Source organism: Eumetopias jubatus, unplaced genomic scaffold, assembly GCF_037043125.1.
Source record: "Eumetopias jubatus isolate StellerSeaLion01/CBP00866 unplaced genomic scaffold, mEumJub1_p1.0 scaffold_52, whole genome shotgun sequence".
Classification (NCBI taxonomy): Eukaryota; Metazoa; Chordata; class Mammalia; order Carnivora; family Otariidae; genus Eumetopias; species Eumetopias jubatus.
Genome location: NW_028274858.1, coordinates 316,590 through 333,513, shown reverse-complemented (window position 1 = coordinate 333,513; position 16,924 = coordinate 316,590). Strand labels below are relative to the sequence as shown.

The 16,924-nt window shown below is 42.3% G+C and overlaps 2 pseudogenes; both read right to left on the bottom strand.

Moving 5' to 3' along the window:
* LOC148161840 (acrosin-like) overlaps positions 1-16,924 on the bottom strand; it is a 481,356-nt pseudogene that overhangs the window by 422,255 nt on the left and 42,177 nt on the right.
* On the bottom strand, positions 1,209-2,325 carry LOC148161841 (deoxyribose-phosphate aldolase-like; annotated as a pseudogene).

The window sequence follows — 16,924 nt, the reverse complement described above, 5'->3', positions numbered from 1 at the left end:
TGCTATCTCTGGCACCGGACCCCGCTCGGAGTCTCCAAACCCAGCAGATCCCTGCAGTGCGTTCCCGCACCGCTCCTCCCCGGGAAGGAAGGGGAGTCTCCCCGGATCTGCTGCTTGTTGGGTCCCTGCTGGAGGAGCAGTGGCCCGACTGGGCCGCAGATCACAGTTTATGGCAACCCCGAGCTGAGAGCCCGCGACTCTGCTCCGTCTCTGCAGCCGGCTTCCCTGCTCTGATACCTGGGAGCTCTGGCGCACTCAGGCACCCCCGGTCTCTCTGTGACCCCAAGCGTCCTGAGACCACACTGTCCCGGGAGGATTCCACCCCCCGCTTAGCCACTGCAGCGACGTCCCTCCGCCGAGCCAACTTCTAAAAGGTCCGATTTTGTGCTCCGCGGCTCTATCACTTGCCAGAAGCGGCCGGCAGAGGCCCCTCCCCCGCCGTCTATCCTCCCGAATATCGACTCGGAGTCACTTCTCCGCACACCCTACCTTCCAGTAAGTGGTCGCTTCTCTGTTCAGAGAGTTGTTGCTACTCTCCTGTTCGATCTCCTGTTGAGTTCGTAGGTGTTCAGAATGGTTTGATCCCTATTCAGCTGAATTCCTGAGACCAGACAAAATCTAGGTCTCCTACTCCTCCGCCATCTTGCTCCGCCCCCCCAGACATTTTTTTATTTAAATAATGCAGTAGCATAGTATCATGTACCGACAGGAGTTTCATTAACAAAACAATTTATAAGAGAGCATATCTGTTGCAATAATTAAAGACAGATTTTCATGGCAGGAAGTTAGTGCCAAGTCAGGGACTCCTGAATTCGTCAGAGTATGGCCGGCAGCTCAGGGGTGCTACGTTTTCTTTCACTAAAGACACGTTTCTTGGGCAGTTTAACATCCCCCCCCCCTTAGAATTTAATGCTGTCAAAGCTATGATTAATATTTTACTCAGAATTTTTAAGAGAAAATCTTCACAAAATTAACCATACAGATCCTCAAGTAATTAGGACCACTCAGAGGCACCTGAAAAGAATTCCATGTATGGATTCGTTGATTTTTCTTTTATTCTTTGAATTAAATTCAGTGAAAGTTTTAAGGGGGGGGAAGTCAGTTAGCTATTCATTCCCTCATGTTTTAATTAAACAATTTTAGCGATTACGTAGAAAAACACATTTTACATGTTGCTGTAAAGCACTTTTCTGGAACTGGCCACTGAATTAAGACATCGGAAGATCATGATAGGCCACCTATCTTCCTGTAACGTGATGGTAAATCTGCCTCTCGATGTCCGAAACCAGAGTACTGGCACCTATTCGGAACAGTTCTGGCGTCAGCCATTCATCTCCCAGCTCTTCCTTCACATGAGAGAGAGAAGCAAGGGAATCCTTGGCACTGCGGATGCCTCCTGCTGGTTTAAACCTACCTTGTTTCCAGTTTTCCAGAAGAAATCTCTAATGGCCCATAGCATTACTATAGCTACTGGGAAAGTGGCATTTACCGTTTCTTTTCCAGTAGAGGTCTTAATAAAGTCTGATCCTGCCATCATTGCGATCATACTGGCTTTATAGACATGAGTAAGAGATCCACGTTCTCCTGTAGCTAAGATGGTTTTGAGATGAGCCCCCCACAGGCCTTGCAAAACTGACGAATCTCATCACACAGGGTTTCCCGCTGGCCGGTCTGCACCAAGGTCCTATTAATCACCACATCGATTTCTGTAACTCCATTTTCCACAGCCAATCTGATCTCTTCCAATCGTGTTTTTAAATGAGTCTGTCCAGGGTGCCTGGGTGGCTCAGTTGGTTGGGTGACTACCTTCGGCTCAGGTCATGATCCTGGAGTCCTGGGATGGAGTCCCACATCAGGCTCCCTGCTCAGCAGGGAGTCGGCTTCTCCCTCTGACCCTCTTCCCTCTCGTGCTATCTCTCATTCTCTCTTTTAAATAAATAAATAAATAAATAAATAAATAAATAAATAAATATAAATAAATGAGTCTGTCCAGCTGGAACGCCAGTGGGCACGGAAGCCACTGGGATGGTATAGCCTGGGGCCTTCAGTGCTTTAACCGCATCACACACCTGCGTGGGCTAGACATAAACAGCAGTGGTCATAAGGCCTTTATCACACATATTTAAACTTTTTAAGAGAGCTTCCCGGATTGGATACTTGGCTTTATATCAGAGCCTCTGAACGTTGGAAGATGTGTCATCGTCTGAAAGTGTAGTAAGACCTATAGGTAATCGCTTTCAGGAGCCAAGCAACTTGCCACTCCTTTTTCACGGTTCTGCAAGCCTGGATTTGTTCTGCATGCCTCAGAACTGCGGGTTGATTCATTTCTTACTTTTATTCCTAGATTTTTTTTTTCTTGATGCAATTGTAAATGGCATTGTTTTCTTATTTTCTCTTTGTGGAAGTTTGTCATCACTATACAGAAATGCAACAAGTTGGGACACCTGGTGGCTTAGTCAGTTTAAGCGTCTGTCTTTGGCTCAAGTCACAATCCCAGGGTCCTGGCATCCAGAACCTCAATGGTCTCCCTCCTCAGTGGGGTGCCGGCTTCTAGGTCCCCTTCTGCTGCTCACCCTGCTTGTGCTGTTTCTCTCTCTCTGTCAAATAAATAAATAAAATCTTTAAAAAAAAGAAATGCAACATGTCTCTGTATATTGACTTTGTATCCTGCAGCTTTAGTGAATTTATTTATTCTAACATTTTTTTGGTGGATTCTTTAGTGATTTCTATATATAGTATGTCATTTGCAAATAGTGACAGTTTTCCTATTTGGATTTCATCTTTTCTTTCTTTCATTCTTTCCTCTTCTTTCTTTCTTTCTTTCTTTCTTTCTTTCTTTCTTTCTTTCTTTCTTTCTTTCTTTCTTTCTTTCCTCTTCTTTCTTTCTTTCTTTCTTTCTTTCTTTCTTTCTTTCTTTCTTTCTTTCTTTCTTTCTTCTTCCTTCCTTCCTTCCCTCCTTTTCTTTCTTTCTTCTTTCTTTTTCTTTCTTTCTTTCTTTCTTTGTTTCTTTGTTTGTTTGTTTGTTTGTTTGTTTGTTTGTTTGTTTCTTTCTTTCTTTCTTTCTTTCTTTCTTTCTTCTTTCTTTCTTTCTTTCTTTCTTTCTTTCTTTCTTTCTTTCTTTCTTCTTTTCTTTTCTTTTCTTTTCTTTTTTTGTCTAAATGTTTGGCTAGGGCTTTCAATACTATGTTGAATGAAAGTGATGAGAGTGGAAATCTTTGTCTTGTTCTTGATCTTAGTGGAAAAGTTTTCAGATTTTCACCCTTGAGTATGATTTTAGCTGTGAGCTTTGCATATATGGTCTATGTCCCTCTATACCCAGATGGTTTAGTGTTTTTATCATACATGCATATCGAATCTTGTCAAGTGTTCTTTCTGCATCTATTGTAACAATCATATGATTTTTATCTTTTATATTTTTAAGATGGTGTATCCTGATGTTTGATGTGCAGATGTGCAAACATCCTTGCATCCCTGGAATAAATCCCACTTGATTGTGTTGTGTGATTCTCCCGATGTATTGTTGAATTCAGTTTGCTTATAATTTGTTGAGGATTTTGGCATCTATGTTCTTGAGGGATATTGGCCTTTCCTTTTCTTTTTTTTTCCCATCCGCCCACCCCCCTCCCCTCTAGAACCCTCAGTTTGTTTTTCAGTGTCCATTATCTCTCATGGTTCCTCTCCCCCTCCGACTTACTCCCCTTCATTCTCCCCCTCCTGCTATCTTCTTCTTCTTTCTTTTTTCTTAACATATATTGCGTTATTTCTTTCAGAAGTACACATCTGTGATTCAACAGTCTTGTACAATTCACAGTTCTCACCATAGCACATACCCTCCCCAATGTCTATCACCCAGCCACCCCATCCCTCCCACCCCCAACCACTCCAGGAACACTCAGTTTGTTTCCTGAGATTAAGAATTCCTCATATCAGTGAGATCATATGATACATGTCTTTCTATGATTGACTTATTTCACTCAGCATAACACCCTCCCATTCCATCCACGTCGTTGCAATTGGCAAGATCTCATTCCTTTTAATGGCTGCATGATATTCCATTGTGTACATATACCACTGCTTCTTTATCCATTCATCTGGCGATGGACATCTTGGTTCTTTCCACAGTTTCGCTATTGTGGACATTGCTGCTATAAACATCTGGGTGCACGTACCCCTTTGGATCCCTACATTTGGATCTTTGTGGTAAATACCCAGTAGTGCAATTGCTGGATCATATGGTAGCTCTATTTTCAACTTTGTTAGGAAACTCCATACTGTTTTCCAGGGGGTTTGCACCAGCTTGCATTCCCACCAACAGTGTAGGAGGGTTCCCCTACTCCACATCCCCGCCAAAATCTGTCGTTTCCTGACTTGTTAGTTTTAGCCATTCTGACTGGTGTGAGGTGGTATATCATTGAGGTTTTGATTTGGATTTCCCTGATGCCAAGCAATGTGGAACACTTTTTCATGTGTCTGTTGGCCATTTGGATGTCTTCTTTGGAAAAATGTCTGTTCATGTCTTCTGCCCATTTCTTGATTGGATTATTTGTTCTTTGGGGGTTGAGTTTGATAAGTTCTTTATAGATTTTGGAAACTAGCCCTTTATCTGATATGTCATTTGCAAATATTTTCTCCCATCCTGTCAGTTGTCTTTTGGTTTTGTGGACTGATTCTTTTGCTATGCAAAAGCTTTTTATCTTGATGAAATCCCAATAGTTCATATTTGCCCTTGCTTCCCTTGCCTTTGGCGAAATTTCTAGGAAGTAGTTGCAGCGGCTGAGTTCGCAGAGGTTGCTCCTTGTGTTCTCCTTTAGAATTTTGATGGACTCCTGTCTCACCTTTAGGTCTTTCAACCATTTGGAGTCTATTTTTGTGGGTGGTGTAAGGAAATGGTACAGTTTTATACTTCTGCATGTGGCTGTCCAAAATTCCCAACACCATTTGTTGAAGAGACTCTCTTTTTCCATTGGACATTCTTTCCTGCTTTGTTGAAGACGAGTTGACCATAGAGTTGAGGGTCCATTTCTGGGCTCTCTATTCTGTTCCATTGATCTATGTGACTCTTTTTGTGCTAGTAGCATTCTGTCTCGATGATGACAGCTTTGTAATAGAGCTGGAAGTCCGGAATTGTGATGCTGCCAGCTTTGCTTTTCTTTTTCAATATTCCTCAATCTATTCGGGGTCTCTTCTGGTTCCATACAAATTTTGGATTATTTGTTCTATTTCTTTGAAAAAAGTGGATGGCATTTTGATGGGGATTTCATTGAATGTTTAGATTGCTCTAGGTAGCATTGACATCTTCACAATGTTTGTTTTTCCAATCCTTGAGCATGGAAAGTTTTTTCATTTCTTTGTGTCTTCTTCAATTTATTTCATGAGTATTTTCTAGTTCTCTGAGTACAGATCCTTTACCTCTTTGGTTAAATTTATTCCTAGTTATCTTATGGTTTTGGGTGCAATTGTAAATGAGATCAACTCCTTGATTTGTCTCTCTTCTGTTTTGTTGTTGGTGTATAGGAATGCCACTGATTTCTGTGCATTGATTTTATATCCTGCCATTTTCCTGAATTCCTGTATGAGTTCTAGCAGTTTTGGGGTGGAGTCTTTTGGGTTTTCCACATACAGTATCATATCATCTGCAAAGAGTGAGAGTTTGACTTCCTCTTTGCCGATTTGGATGCCTTTGATTTCTTTTTTTTCTGATTGCTGTGGCTAGGATTTCTAATACTATGTTGAATAGCAGTGGTGAGAGTGGACATCCCTGCCGCGTTCCTGACCTTAGGGGAAAAGCTCTCAGGTTTTCCCCATTGAGAATGATATTCACTGTAGGTTTTTCATAGATGGCTTTTATGATATTGAGGTATGTACCCTCTATCCCTATACTCTGAAGAGTTTGGATCAAGAAAGGATGCAGGACTTTGTCAAATGCTTTTTCTGCATCTATGGAGAGGATCATATGTTTCTTGTTCTTTCTTTTGTTAATGTATTGTATCACGTTGATTGATTTTCAGATGATGTACCAACCTTGCAGCCCAGGGATAAATCCCACTTGGTTGTGGTGAATAATCATTTTAATGTACTGTTGGATCCTATTAGCTAGTACTATGGTGAGAATTTTTGCATCCATATTCATCAAGGATATTGGTCTGTAATTCTCCTTTTTGATGGGGTCTTTGTCTGTTTTTGGGATCAAGGTAATGGTGGCCCCCTAAAATTAGTTGGATGTTTTCCTTCCATTCCTATTTTTTGGAACAGTTTCAGAAGAATAGGTATTTATTAATTCTTCTTTATATGTCTGGCAGAATTCCCTGGGAAACCATCTGGCCCTGGGCTTTTGTTTGTTGGGAGATTTTTGATGACTGCTTCAAATTCCTTAGTGGTTATAGGACTGTTCAGGTTTTCTATTTCTCCCTGGTTCAATTTTTGTAGTTGATACATCTCTAGGAATGCACCCATTTCTTCCAGGTTATCTAATTTGCTGGCATAGAGTTGCTCATATATTTTTATAATTGCTTGTATTTCTTTGTGGTTGGTTGTGATCTCTGCACTTTCATTCATCATGTTGTTGATTTGGGTCATTTCTCTTTTCTTTTTGATAAGTCTGCCCAGGGGATTATCAATCTTGTTAATTCTTTCAAAGAACCAGGTCCTAGTTTCGTTGATCTGTTCTACTGCTCTTTTGGTTTCTATTTCATTGATTTCCGCTCTGATTTTTATTATTTCTCTTCTCCTGCTGGGTTTAGGCTTTATTTGCTGTTTTTTCTCTAGCTCCTCTGGGTGTAGGGTTAGGTTGTGTATTTGAGACCTTTCTTGTTTCTTGAGAATGGCTTGTATTGCTATATACTTTCCTCTTAGGACTGCCTTTGCTGTAACCCAAAGAATTTGAACTGTTGTGTTTTCATTTTCATTGGTTTCCATGAATTTTTTTTAATTCTTCTTTAATTTCCTGGTTGATCCATTTATTATTTAGTAGGATGCTCTTTAGCCTCCATGTATTTGAGTTCCTTCCGACTTTCCTCTTGTGATTGAGTTCTAGTTTCAAAACATCGTGGTCTGAAAATATGCAGGGAATAATCCCAATTTTTGGTACAAGTTGATACCTGATTTGTGAACTAGGATGTGATCAATTCTGGAGAATGTGCCATGGGCACTAGAGAAGAATGTGTATTCCGTTGCTTTGGGATGGAATGTTCTGAATATGTCTGTGAAGTCCATTTGGTCCAGTGTTTCATTTAAAGTCTTTATTTCCTTGTTGATCTTTTGCTTAGATGATCTGTCCATTTTAGTCAGGGGCGTGTTAATGTCTCCCACTATTATTGTATTGTTGTCAATGTTTTTCTTTGCTTTTGTTGTTAATTGCCTTATATAATAGGCTGCTCCCTTGTTAGAGGCATAGATATTTACAATTGTTAGATCTTCTTGTTGGATAGACCCTTTAAGTAGGATATAGTGTCCTTCTTCATCTCTTATTACAGTCTTTGTTTTAAAATCTAATTTGTCTGATATAAGGATTGCCACCCCAGCTTTCTGTTGGTGTCCATTAGCATGGTAAATGGTTTTCCACCCCCTCACTTTCAATCTGGGGGTGCCTTTGGTTCTAAAATGAGTCTCTTGCAGACAGCATATGGATGGGTCTTGTTTTTTAATCCAATCTGATAGCCTGTGTCTTTTGATTGGGGCATTTAGCCCACTTACATTCAGGGTAACTATTGAAAGGTATTAATTTAGTGGCATTGTCCTTCATATTTCTTGGAGGGCTGGTTTCGTGTTTCCAAATTCCTTTAGTTTTTGTTTGTCCTGGAAGTTTTTTTATCTCTCCTTCTATTTTCAATGACAGCCTGGCTGGATATAGTATTCTTGGCTGCTTATTTTTTTCATTTAGTGCTCTGAAGATCTCATGTCAGTCCTTTCTGGCCTGCCAGGTCTCTGTGGATAGGTCTTTTGCCAATCTAATGTTTCTGCCATTGTAGGTTACATATCTCTTCTCCTGAGCTGCTTTCAGGATTTTCTCTTTGTCTCTGAGACTCGTAAGTTTTACTATTGGATGTCGGGGTGTTGACATATTTTTATTGATTTTGAGAGGGATTCCCTGTGCCTCCTGGATTTTGTTGCCTCTGTCCTTCCCCACATTAGGGAGGTTCTCTGCAATTATTTGCTCCAATATACCTTCTGCCCCTCTCTCGCTTTCTTGTTCTTCTGGGATCCCAATTATTCTAACGTTGTTTCGTCTTATTGTATCGTTTATCTCTCGAATTCTGCCCACGTGATCCTGTCGTTGGTTATCTCTTTTTCTCAGGCTCTTTATTTTCCATCATTTGGTCTTCTATATCGCTGATTCTCTCTTCTGCTTCATTTATCCCAGCAGTTAGTGCCCCCATTTGTTATTGCACCTCAATAATAGCTTTTTTGATTTTGACTTGGTTAGGTTTTAGTTCTTTTATTTCTCCAGAAAGGGTTTCTCTAATAACTTCCATGCTTTATTCAAGCCCAGTTAGTATCTTTAAAGTCATGATTCTGGACTCTAGGTCCGATATCATACTAATGTCAGTATTCAGTGTGTTCCTGGCAGACGGAACTACCTCTTGTTCTTTTTGCTGAAGTGATTTTTTTCATCTTGTCATTTTGTCCAGAGGAGAAAAGATGAATGAGAGAACAGAATGCTAACAGGTTAACAATGTCCCCAGCAATTATACTCTATACAAATCAGAAAAGTCCTGAAACCAGGTGACAAGAAAGGGAAAGAAAGAAAAAAGGAAGAGGAATGAAAGAGGAAAAAAGAAAAGATAAAAACAAAGAGAACAGAACGAAAAAACAGAATATGATCAAATATGATCAGGCTAGTGCATAGATCAGTGCCACACACTAGGTTTTGGGCATATTTTGGTCTGTTAGAAGAAAGTGCCTGCTAAAATTTTAAAGGAAGAAAGACTTATGTTTGTACAAAATAAGAGTTGATAAAATGAAGGGACAGAAGATGACTGTAAAGATGAAAATTATATAAGATTTTATAAAAGAATTCATAAGATAAGAAGTTGTTTGAAGAAAGAATGATGATTTAAAAAAAAAGAAAAAAGAAAAGAAGAAAAAAAGGGAGAGAACATGATCAGGCAGGAGACTAGAACAAAGCCATACACTAGTGATTTAGAATATATTTTTATCTGTTAGAAGAAACTGTACCTAAAAATTTTAAAGAGAGAACTACTTATATATATATGCCAAAAATAAGTGTAACTAGTATGAAGGGATAAAGTATGACTCGAAAAATGAAAAATAAAAAAATATTTTTTAAAAAAGGGATTGATAAGATGTTGGTTGAAAAAGGGAAAATGAAAAATTAAAAAAAAAAACAGTTAAAAAATTAACTTTGAAAACCTAATAAATCATGGTAAAAAAGCCATGAATTCTATGTGCAGTATTCCCCTAGCGCTGGAATTCTTCCATTCTCCTTGATCGGTATAATTGGTCTTGGCTTGCTGGCTGTTCCTGCTGATCTTCTGCGGGAGGGGCCTGTTGCTGTGGTTCCCAAATGTCTTTGCGGGAGGCGGAATTGCCCCGCCCTTGTGAGTCCAGGCCAAGCAAGGTGCTGGAGATTGCTCTCAGGAGCTTTCGTTCCCTGCAAGCTCTCGGTACAGCTTTGCAAGACCAGGGTGAAAATGGTGGCCTCCCAATCTCCGCCCGGAGGAGCTGAGAACTCGGGGCCCCGCTTCTCAGTGTGTCCCCAGAGAAAAGCAGTCACTTTTTCCCCGGTCTCCGGCCACACTCGGTGCTCACCCGGCCTGTGACCTAGCATTTCTATCTCTGGCACCGGACCCCAAGTGGAGTCTCCAAACCCAGCAGATCTGTGCGGTGCACTCCCGCGCCACTCCTCCCGGGGTAGGAAGGGGAGTCTCCCCAGCTCTGCCGCTTGTTGGGTCCATGCTGGAGGAGCCGTCGCCCGACAGGGCCGCGGATCACAGTTTAGGGCGACCCCGAGCTGAGAGCCCGCGCCTTGGCTCCGTCTCTGCAGCCGGCTTCCCCGCTCTGATACCTGGGAGCTCTGCCACACTCAGGTAGCCCTGGTCTTTCTGTGACCCCGAGGGTCCTGAGATCACACTGTCCCACGAGGGTTCCACCCCCCGCTTAGCCACTGGAGCAACGTCCCTCTGCAGAACCGACTTCTAAATGTTCCGATTTTGTACTCCGCGGCTCTAGCACTTGCCAGAAGCGGCAGAGGCCCCCTCCCCTGCCGTTTATCCTCCCGAATATCACATCGGATTCACTTCTCCGCATGTCCTACCTTCCAGTAAGTGGTCCCTTCTCTGTTCAGAGAGTTGTTGCACTCTCTTTTGTGATCTCCTGTTGAGTTCCTAGGTGTTCAGAATGGTTTGATCCCTATTCAGGTGGATTCCTGAGACCAGACGAAATCCAGGTCTCCTACTCCTTCGCCATCTTGCTCCGCCTCCTAACCCCCCACCCCCCGCCCGGTCTTTCCTTTTCTTGTAGTGTCCTTCTCTTATTTTGGTAACAGGATAATGCTGGCTTCATAAAATGAGTTTGGACGTATGCCCTCCTCTCCTATTTTTTAAAGAGTCTGAGAAAGGTTGGTATTAAGTCTTCTACTATCTGGTTGAACTCCTCAGTGAAGCTGTCTTGTCTTGGATATTTGTTTATATGTTGGGGTTTTTAATTATCGAATCAATCTTTTTACTAGTGATCAGAGTGTTCAGATATTTTTCCTTCACAGTTCAGTCTTTCTAGGTTGCTGGTAGGAACTTACCCATTTCTTCCAGTGTATTGGCCTCTTTTCTCCTAGGACTCTCTTATGATCCTTTGTATTTCTGTGGTATTCATTGTCATGGCTCATCTTTCTTTCTTTTTTTTTAAGTTTTTCACATTTTAAAAATTTTAAATTCAATTAGTCAAGGTATAGTACATCATTAGTTTTTGATGTAATGTTCAATGATTCATTAGTTGAGTATAACACCCAGTGCTCATCACCACACTTGCCCTCGAATGCTCATAACCCGGTTACCCCATTCCCCCACCACCTCCCTTCCTGCAACCCTCAGTTAGTTTCCCAGAGTCAGGAGTCTCGGATGGTTTGTCCCCCCCCTCTGATTTTTTTCCTGTTCTGGTTTCCCTCCTTGTCCCTATGATCCTCTGTGCTATTGCTTACCTTCCACATAGGAGTGAAACCATATGATAATTGTCTTTCTCTGCTTGACTTATTTCACCCAGCATAACACCCTCCAGTTCCATCCATGTCGATGCAAATGGTAGATATTCATCTTTTCTGATGGCTGAGTAATATTCCATTGTGTATATGAACCACATCTTCTTGATCCATTCCTCTGTTGAAGGGCATCTCGGCTTTTTCCACAGTTTGGCTATTGTGGACATTGCTGCTATGAACATTGGGGTTCAGGTGACCCTTCTCTTCACTACCTCTGTGTTTATGGGGTAAATATCCAGTAGTGCAGTTGCTGGGTCATAGGGTATCTCTATTTATAACGTCTTGAGGAAACTCTATACTGTTTTCCAGTGTGGCTGCACTCACTTGCATTCCCACCAACAGTGTAAGAGGGTTCCCTTTCTCCACATCCTTGCCAACATTTTTTGTTCCTTGTCTTGTTAATTTTAGTCATTCTAACTGGTGTAAGTTGGTATGTCATGGTGGTTTTGATTTGTACTTCCCTGATGGCAAGTGATGTAGAGCATTTTTTCATGTGTCTCTTAGCCATTTGTATGTCTTATTTGGAGAAGTGTCTGTTGGTGTCTTCTGCCCATTTCTTGACTGGATTATTTGTTTCTTGGGTGGTGAGCTTGATAAGTTCTTTATATAGATTTTAGATAGCAGCTCTTTATCCAAAATGTCATTTGCAAATATCTTCTCCCATTCTGTTGGTTGTCTTTTGGTTTTGTTGACTGTTTCCTTTGCTGTGCAGAAGCTTTTTATCCCAATGAAGTCCCAAGAGTTAATTTTTGCCTTTGATTCCCTTGCCCTTGGAGACAGTGTCTTGCAAGAAGTTGCTGCGTCCGAGGTCTAAGAGGCTGCTGCCTGTGCTCTCCCCTATGATTTTGATGTGAGACAGGAACCCATCATTTTTCTTTCCTGATTGTATTTGAGCCCTCTCTTTATTTTCCTTCTTTGTTTTATTTTATTATGTTATGTTAATCACCCTACAATACATCAGCAGTTTTTGATGCAGTGTAAAAGCCCCAAATTAGTAGCAAAAAGGAAATAACAAAGAGGAATGTGAAAATAAATCTAATGGAGACTAAAAGGACAAAAGATCAATTAAAAGAAGAGTTGCCTATTTGGAAAGATAAACAAAACTCTCTCTCGATGAGTCTAGCTAAAAGTTTGTCAGTTTTGTTGACAAAACTGTTGTCAGGCTGCCGCCTCCTACTTTTCATCATCTACATGTTCATGAGCCTCATTTCTTCCCATGGCCTCTGGGGTATTGCCCTCCCTCCATCTGGCCCTCCTCCTCTTCCCTGTGCAACCCGATGCCAGGGTAGCCTTCTCGAGAGTCAGCTCTGGCCATGTCAGCCCCTGGATGGAACAGTTCCATGGATCCCCTGTGAGGCGAGGACGATGCCCTGCCCTGGAAGGGGCCTGCAGATCCCCAATCAGGAGAACCACATCTCCATTTTCAGCCTGGCCTGCCCTCCCCTAAGTCTTCCTCAGGGAAGCTCTCCCCACTTCCTGAGCTGACAGCTCTTAAATTAAAAATGAATATTTTGTTACATTTCTCAGTGCCTTAGCTCACCCTTGGCATGTCTTTCAAAACTGTTAGTGGGTTTTCAGCAGTCCCGGAAGGCTGTTTGCACAAGGAGGGGATGACCTGGGAGGGTAAGCCTTACCCCCACCTCCCTCAGCATGTCCCTGAGCCCTGGAGCCATCTGTCCCACGGAGGGATGAGGGACCCGAGCCAGCCCATCCTGAGCCCAGGCTCTGTGTCAGCTGTGTAGACTGATGTTTGCCAGGAGTGGTGGGTAGCTGGCACAGGCCAGGAGCAAGCGGTTTCTCCTTCTCATTCCTCCACACCCCTCCCTCCCAGAGGTAGCTCCGAGCAGCCTCCAAACCTTGCATCTCGAAATCCCTTGACCTGTGCCTCCTGCCTTCAGCTGGTGAACTTGGTGGTTTCCCGTTGCTTCTGCCTCCCATACCGGCTCCCAGGGCGGGTCCTGGATCAGGGGAGTGGTCACACCGTTGTCTGTGGTTAGTCCTCTTCCTGTCCCGCACTGAGCCTTCCCACCTTTGAGTCTTCCATGTATGGGCTTGGAAGCAAGCCCATCCACATGGAACCTATTTGCCCCATGGATCCAGGTAATGACCATTGAATTAGAGATCCAGGATATGTCACAAACCTGCTCTGAAACCTGTCCCACACTCTGTGACCATCTCACACTAAAATAGAAAGAGTAATAGCTTCCTGGACTGGGAAGTTGCATCTGTCTCTACTTAAACTCTTGAATGCATAGGTGCCGAGCCTGGACAGAAAGGGACCATGGCTCCCATGGGCTAGGATCAACAGGTAAAGGATAAGAACTCTGAAATTTGAATTCGAGGCACAGAGTGAATAATGATTTTAGAGTAAGTACTCCCAAGTAGGGCCTATGAACTTTGCACAGCGAAAGCTATTTGAAAGTTAACTTTCAAATAGTTAACTGAAAGAAAAACCTTTTATTTTAATTTTTAATTTTAATTCCAGTAGAGCTAACATACACTGTTATTTTAGTTTCAGGTGTATAATTGACGGATTCAGTAATTCTATACATTCCTCAGTGCTCATCAGGAAAATTGCTCTTAATCCCCTTCATCTGTTTCACTCATCCCTCCATCTACCTGCATCTACCTCAATGGGTCACCATCCATTTGTTCTCTATTTTTAAGAACCTGTATTTTGGTTTGTCTCTTTTTTCTCCTTTATTTAAGTATGTTTCTTAAATTCTGCATAAGAGTGACATCATATGCTATTTTTTTCTCTGACTGATTTCACTTAGAATAAAACCCTCTAGCTCTATCCGTGTGGCTACAAATGGCAGGATCCCATTCTTTAAATGGCTGAGTAGTATTCCACTGTGTGTGTGTGTGTGTGTACACACATCTCTCACCTATTTATCAGTTTATCAACAGACACTTGAGTTGCTTCCAGATTGTGATATTGTAAATAATGTTGCAAGAAACATAGGGGTGCATGTATCCTTTGGAGTTATTGTGTTCATATTCTTTAGGTAAACACCCAGTAGTGTAAACGCTGGATCATAGGGTAGCTCTGTTTTTAACATCTTGAGGAACCTCCGTACCCTTTTCCAGAGTGACTGCACCAGTTTGCATTCCCATCCACAGTGCACGAGGCTTCCCCTTTATCCGCATCCTCCCAACACCTGTTGATTCTTGTGCTGTTGAAGTTGCCCATTCTGACAGTATGAGGTAATATCTCATTGTACTATTGATTTGCATTTTCCTGATGATGGGTGATAATGAGCAACTTTTCATGTGACTGTTGGCCATCTGTATTTCTTTGGAGAAATATCTGTTCATTTTTCTGCCTATTTTTTAACTGGATTAATTGGTTGTGGGGTGTTGAGTTGTATCAGTTCTCTATATATTGGACACTATCCCTTTATTGCCTATGATGTTTGCAAATACCTTCTCCCTTTCAGTAGGTTGTCTTATTATTACTACTTTTTCATTGTTCTTCTGCTGTGAGGAAACTTTTAATTTTGATGTAGTCCCAATAGTTTATATTTGCTTTGGTTTCCTTTGCCTCAGGAGACAGTCTAGAAAAATGTTGCTATGGTCCATAACAAGAAGTTACAGTCTGTGCCCTTTTGTAGGATTTTTATGGTTTCAGGTCTCACATTGAGGTCTTGAAACTGTTTTGAGTTTTTTTGTCTGTATGGTGTAAGAAAGTGGTCTAATTCCATTCTTTTGTGCATAGCTGTCCAGATTTCCCAACACCTTTTGCTGTAGAGACTGTCCTTTTGCCTTTCGATATTCTTGCCTGCTTTGTGGAAGATTAACTGACCACATAACTGTGGGTTTATATCTGAGCTTTCTGTCCTTTTCCCATGGTCACAGTGTCTATTTTTGTGCCAGGACCATACTTTTAGGAAGACTACAGCTTGTAGTATCTCTTGAAATCTGGAATTGTGACTCTTCCAGCTTTGTTTTTATTTTTTAGGATTGCCTTAGCTGTCCAGTATCTTATGTGGTTCCATCCAAATTTTTAGATTGCTTTTTGAGTTCTCTTTGTTTAACTTATAGTATATCATTAGTTTCAGATGTAGTGTTCAATAATATATCAGTTGTGTATGACACCCAGTGCTCATTCCTTCACATACTCTCCTTAATGGCCATCACCCAGTTAGCCCATCTCCCCATCCCCCTCCCTTCCCGCAACCATCGGTTTGTTTCTATAGTTAGGAGTCTCTCATGGTTTTTCTCCCTCTCTGATGACATCCCATTCAGTTTTCCCTCTCTTCCCCCATGATCCTCTGTGCTGTTTCTTGTATTTCCCATATGAGCGAAACCATATGACAATTGTCTTTCTCGGATAGACTTATTTTGCTCAGCATAATACGCTCCAGTTCCATCCAGGTTGATGTGATGGCAGGTTTTCATCCTTTCCGATGGCTGAATAATATTCCATCATAGATATACACCACACCTTCTTATCCATTCATCTCTCCGTGGACATCTGGGCCCTTTCCATATTTCGGCTATAGTGGATATTGCTGCTGTGAACGCTGGGGGGGGCAGGTGCCACTACTTTCTTCTAAACCTGTATTTTTTGGGTAAATATCCAAGTAGTGCAATTGCTGGGCCATAGTATAGCTCTATTTTTAACTTCTTGAAGAAACTTGATACCATTTTACAGACTGGCTGTACAAGATTGCATTCCCAACAGCAGTGTAAGAGGGTTCCCGTTTCTATGCATCTTCGCCAACATTTGTTGTTCACTGACTTGTTAATTGTAGCCATTTTAACTGGTGTAAGGTGGTATCTCATTGTGGTTTTGATTGTACTTCCCTGATGGCTAGTGATGTTGAGCACTTTTTCGGGTGTTTGTTGGTCGGTTGTAAGTCATCTTGGAGAAAGGTGTGTTCATGTTTACACACATGTCTTGAGCTAGGGTTATGGAGTGGGCCCAGTGCGTGGAAGATATGATCTGTTGAGGTGTAGAGATCACAGAGGTCTGATATGAGGGCTAGAATTAGGGAGATATCAGGCTCTGGGTTTCTATTCAGTACTGTATTAAATTATATCTAAGCAGGGAATGGCTCAAGATTTCATCCAGGTTTCTCTTGCTCTAAATCATTTCTGGATTTCCAAGATGCATGATTTCACACGTTGTTGAAGGATGAGTCCTCTGGTATTCCTCACATATCCCCATCCCTGCGGCTTGGGAGACAGGCCTCTGGGGGTGGTCCTTTAAGAACCCAACATAGAGTTAGTGTTAGGGCCCAAGAAGTTGGATGGTCTAATCTGCCAACTTTGTGGTGGGCTGCTCTGTGGCCGTGGGTGAGGGTGAGTGTCAGGCTCAGGATAGACGGCCAGGGGACTGACGAAAGTGCAGGTTTACTGGGATGGGCTGAGGGGGGCCTTCATATTTCTCCTGCTCTGAATCGTTCCTGGTGTTCCAAATGGCATGGGTTCATTTGCCGCCTTCCTGCAAACACTGAGCCTGACAATCACTGTGACCCATGACCTCAACTCCGTCTGCGTCCCCTGGTATTGGTTAGGTTTCCCCAGTCCAAGGGGCTAAGGAGTCAGGCCTCTGGGACAGACTCCTCAGAACCCAACCCTCAGTTAGGGTTAGGGCACAGGGGCATGGCAGCTCTGAACTGCCATGTGGCGAGCTTCTCGGGGGTCTGATTTGTGGGCGTGGGTCAGGGTGAGTGTCAGGCTCAGGGTTTTCAGCTAGGGAGCCACTGA